This window comes from Diabrotica undecimpunctata, chromosome 2 (genome assembly GCF_040954645.1).
Source record: "Diabrotica undecimpunctata isolate CICGRU chromosome 2, icDiaUnde3, whole genome shotgun sequence".
In the NCBI taxonomy this organism is placed as follows: Eukaryota; Metazoa; Arthropoda; class Insecta; order Coleoptera; family Chrysomelidae; genus Diabrotica; species Diabrotica undecimpunctata.
In genome coordinates, this window is record NC_092804.1 from 68,947,498 (window position 1) to 68,953,497 (window position 6,000).

Below are 6,000 nucleotides of genomic sequence, written 5' to 3' on the forward strand. Positions count from 1 at the left end.
AAATCCAAACAGCGCTAGGTAACATATTCGATATAGATCACTTTATTAAATTCACATAATATTTCACTTAAAACCTTATTGTACTTAAAAAAAAGCGGGAATGCAATGAAGTCAGTTGGCAATTAACAGTTGAGCTAGCGGAGTTTTAAAGGTGGTTATTATTATTTCATTGAATCGCTATCATTTATACATGCAATTATATATAACCTACCCTCTAAATAAAGCTGGAATTTTCAAAGATACACTTCATACTCATAACGTCAAAAACCCAAATATCAAACAGTGATTCGAAATAGATACCGAGCGGAATATAGATTATCTTCTGGAGAACCCAGAACTTCGCAGAAGGCCCAATTATCACAAAATATTGGTCCAAGTAGATACAGACACCATCAAGTTCATGTCTCAAATAACTTCTTAGACATTTCATGTCTCAAATAACTTCTAGGACATTTCTTCCAGCTGTTAGCGAAAATTATCAATGCGAGTATTAAGCTGGAATATTTTCCTACCCTTTGGAAAATATCTAGCAAAATCATGATCCCTAAACCAGGGAAAATCTCCACTAGTGCTAAACCTTACAGATCAATTTCGTTACTTAATACTCTAGACTAGATTTATAAGAGGATCCTCAAGAAAAGACTAGTAGAACGCCTAGAGACATACTACATTATCCCAAGCACCTAATTTGGATTCAGAGCTGGTCACTCTACACACAATGCATTAATAGAAGTAGTATCCTTTATCTCTCAGGCAATTAATAAGCAAAATAGGCAAGCTATAGGCATCTTCCTAGATGTACAAAAAGCATTCAATCAATAATTCTCTCTTACCTGTCTGCTCAGACTTTTTGCGTAAAAGTCGCTACAGAGCTCCCGAACGTATCCTGTTATATGCTGACAACACCACCCTCCTGTATTTTAAAAGGTACAAGCACAACTCGACTCCATAATCAAGTGATGCAACAAATGCAGAGTTACCCTAAATCCAGCTAAAACCCAACTGATCTTATTTAGAAGTCCCATAGGTTTTCGCCCAGAGTTGTAATAGAACAACTTCTCCACCTTATTTTTGAGCCCTTGTCAGGGTGTAGTTACACTTTAAATATTGTTAGCTTGCTATCTCCATTGGCTGCGATCCAGTACTATATGGACGTCTTCATGTAAGGATTTTCCCACCAGAGTCTTCATTTGGTTTACCCATCGTGTTGGAGATCTTTATCTTGATTTTTGGCCTTCTACCTTTCCTTCTACTACCAATACTTCCACAGAACAACTACATTATGCTTAATGGAGAGCAGTTCAATTTTAGACGGTCAATGTCCTAGTTGATTTGTCAGAGCTAACCTCTTAAAAGCCTTAGCGGTACACCAGGCAGAAATCCAGGCCGTAGAAGAATGTCCTGAATGAGAAATTTAAGAGAGTGGTTTGGCTGTACCACTAACGAATTATTCAAAACAGCAGTAAATAAAATTAGAATCGATCCAATGATATCCAATCTCCGATAGGAGAGGCACTCAAAGAAGAAGAAGAAGAAGGTACACTTGCGAACATTAACCATGTAACTTTTCCTCATCCATACAATTCTTGCATAAGACCAATTATCGAATTGTTGTATCGAAGTTGGCAACCATCATGGCAATTCGCACTGTCGATAACGCTGCTCTAAAGAGGTCAGCAGAAGTACAGTTAAACCAAGCTCTCAAATTGTTTAACCAGGAGATGCGTCTTCTTCCGCAACTCCTTCTACCCTGTATTCTTCCTTGTAATATTAAATGCAGCAAGTTATAACGCTCGTCCCTCATGACATGTCCCAGATATTGCAATTTTCTGACTTTAATTGTATTTAATTGTATTTAAACCCCTTTTAAATTATCTAAAAATTATCGAATACAAAGCAAAAATCCAAACAAACCTAACAAAACGCCAAATTAACCAAATCATCAACCAAAGAGCAAAATCTTGAGGAGAAATATGGGCAAAAAATTTGAGCGAGCAGTAATACATCAAATAGCGAACGTCCCAGCTATACATGATAGGCTACCAAGTCGCCTATCATGTATAGTTGGAACCTATATACAAGAGACTTAGCAAAAGATATCTACTAACTAATACCAGCTGGAAAAACAGGGTAAAGGAGATCCTTGTAAATACATGCCACTCTTGGGGACAAGTACTCACTAGACTTCCGAAAACTAAAGTTTTTTTCTACCAACCACCTTTTCTACCAACTAAATTTAGCAGGCAGCGAAATTCCTGATAAGTACTTATATCCATCCATCCTTGAGTCAATCCCCCTAAAATATCGCAGGCAACTGGCACCTGCAATTGCCAAAAACGATGATCTAAAACCCGTTCATAAAAAGTTTACTTGGAGCTAACAGAAATGGCTGTAATCGTATATAGTAACTGTATCACCTTCCGAAAATTTTAGCAACTTCTAGAGAAAAGCAAAAAAAAATCCAATTTCCTAGCATCTACCACAATATTCTATCTTAACACAATTGTAAGTTTACTTAGTCTCTATCTCGACTCCCGCAACAAAAAAAGGGACAGCCACATCTTGAAGACCCGAAAGCCTATAACAAGGCATCATAATGTGTTCTGTTGAATTATTGTAGATGTTTTATTGTAACGAAGAACCAGTAGAAAAAAAATTGGTTCTGAAACTACTTTCTCCTGAGACAAATTACTTAATTACTTTTAAAATGGTCTATAGTAAAAGGTTCTAGGGTTAATTTTAAGGAAGATACGGTTCTTCAAAGTTTTTTACTTTTAACGATTTTTGCTAGTTTTTAAGTTTTACGACAATTTTTTTATATCTCATTATAACTTTTTTTCTTGGACATTTAGATATAGATATGCATTACTAAACAAAAAAGAAAGCTTATTTTCTGTATTTTAAAAGTCTATTGCAAAATATTCTAGAACTAACGGTATTTAAAATTTGGTTTGTTAAATTGCGGTGCTTACAACGATTTGTATATATCTAAATATGGAAAGAATACTCCAGTCGCAGTTGTCACAGACGAAAATGCCCTTCAATCTCTAAAAATTGTACGAACAAGCTGAATTTTGCTCTAAATGAATGTTAATTTTAAGACCCCAAAAAAGATACAAAAAACACTTCTACCACCGGGCTTTCCCCTAAAACCGCCCTTCAAAAGTGGGGGGGGGGGGGTAGGGGAGAATCATCGATTTATTTGTATGCCGTAGAAAAAAATGTAAGAAGGAATTTAGCTGTGATAATGTTTAACAAAAATGGTTATAAGCACTTTCTGTAGAATAAATCGTTCTCTCAGAAACAACGCTTAAATGTGTTACGCGTGCGAAATAAATTTTTTAAATAAACTTTGTATCAACTCGATGGTAAACATTTGATAACATTTAATTAGAATGTCCAATCGACAAAAATTAAAATGGGTTTTCGTAAGTAATTATTCTTTTTTTATTTAATTTACCAGTTTATATACCCAAACTGTGTAGAAAAGAGTTATAGAATAACGTGTGAGAAAAAATAAGGAACATGGCCCAAAAATGGTGTGAGTGGCAAACTTTAAAAACTCGTATCTTGGATACTGTGATTCCAAAAGACTACTAAAAGTATTTTGAACGCAAATAATTTTTTTCTATAAAGTACTGCTTGTATACCTATATCCCCATGGAAAAAGTTATGGGACAAAAAAGAAAAATATCGCGTGTTTCTGTTTTTGATTCTTTTTTTGAATATATTTTTGCCAAAAAAATTATTTTTAACTTTAAAAGTAGATAGAAATTTAATTTTGATCAACTTTTTCAAAGATGTTAATATATTAAAACTGCATAGAATTCACCCAAATATACCCTAGTGCATAGATACAAATTCATTCCTTTCTCAAAAACTCACCCAGTCACCACTACTGTAGTGAATATTGATCAGTGTAGCAGTGTCTGGGGGCTCGGGAGGCTGAGACCGCGGAAGCCCTGATGAAGACATCAGAGAGGATGTCGAAAGCTAGGCGTAATGAAAATCAACGCGGTTCAACCCGGAAGACTGGTGAGTTTATTATTAATTTTTATAATAGTTTTAATCTTAGCTTTCGGTTCAATTGTACTAACCGCGGAAATCTTTGGGAACATCCACCTACCTCTTCAGTCACTAGGGCTGATACAAATTCAAAGTCGAAAAGTCCAACTAATGTCTCTAAAATACTTTCAACTTTAAACTTTGCACACACACATACACACACACACACATATATATATATATATATATATATATATATATATATATACCCCGTTTTAATATCTCACAAATAATATGTAATGTTTTCATTTGTGCCATTTTAAAATTGCAAAAATGCGGCATTCCAAATGACTTTTTTATCTGGTTGGATCTTTTTGTTTTATAGTCGAAATTCGGTCATCGATATTATTAACTTAAGTATCTCTTTTTTAAGTTACATCTTAATATTCTTATTATTTTATTATCAGGAAAAGGACTGCCGGAAAAAATTGGCTACAAGTAGCGTACAATAAAAAACAATGGAAAGGAAGACTTGAAGAGGCTTATGTTCAGATGTGGACGTGAATGGCTAGACGAAGAAGAAGAAGAAGAAGCCATAAGGCTCACACTCCCTCTCAGGGGATATTTCACTTATCCTAGATACCTACGATACCCAAGAAATTAAGCTTTGGTGTGTTATCGAGCCCTAGTTGACCAGATACGTCAGAGATCTTCCAAAAATTTTTATACGCATCTAGACCTCGAAAGTACGACATATTTTTGCATGGTCTTATACAGCTGTTTACTTAGACCCAGCTGTTTTATTTTCGGAATAACATTAGAAGTAGATAAAATAATAACTACTGTTGGGGTACTTCCCATTCTCCAATATATATCAGTCTGGGTAGGATGTTGGATGGTTTCTTGAGCTTGACATCCATATCGGCATTTGTAATTTTGGGCTTGAGGGTTTTTGACCATACATTTTGGGTAATTTTTATTTGGAATAACCTGATCCTGAATGGCGAGTAGGAAACACTCTGTCTCGGGAAACATCTTTCCTGTATTGTCGAGATATTTTGGCTAATCCAGGTACGCATTTTGTCTTGCTTAGAAAGGTGGTTTATGCGATTTTATTGTGACCTTAGTTTAAACGACGTTGTGTCATCTACTATGCAAATTGCCCAATGTAAATTAGATGTCTTAGCCTGCATCTAAAAATAGGTTCTGAAATTAGCAACCTATTTATCCAGTTTCTCACCTTTGTCCATAAGTTCTCCTCCCCTTAGATACCGCAGTAATATTGTTCTCTCTACAGCACTGCGTGGATGATGTTTTTGTGCCCTTGTGAAAAGTGTTCTTGCTTTTTGCTAAAGACCTTCTATATCCGGTTTTGTCGACTTTATAATACCAGTTGACTAACTAAGCAAGGACATGTATTAAATGCCTTAAAGCAATGTCTACTAAATATGACTGATTTAGTACTCTTCGGAAATTAGTTCGGTTTTTATTTGTTTATGGTCAATTTTTTGTACTTGCTTTACTCCGAAATATTTCTTGTCTTGTCTTGTATTGTCTTGATGTTTTTACAATGTTGCTTATCATAACCTTTGGGCTAAGCCTTCCCTCTGACTATATTTAGTAAACGAAACTTGTCCAGTTTAAAGTGCATGCTGATAGCATTTGAGAAAGTTTCTACAGTTTTTAGCAGCTGATCTAGGTGGTTTCGGGCAGAAGCCATTAATTTCAAGTCATCCATCTACAACAGATGATTAAGCTTCTCCATAACAGTATTGTTATTTTTGATGCTAAAATCTGACTCAGTAAAGTTCAGTAACTGAAATAGTGGGTTCATCGCTAGACAAAACTGACTTGGACTCAATGAGTCGCCCTGGACTCGTTTATTTAGATATCTTCAGTTTGGATATTGTTTTCACTAGATATTTGAATATGAAATTTCGTCTTTCAGTCCGTCATTGCATTATGATCGACTTTATGTATTTTCAATATAGCTAT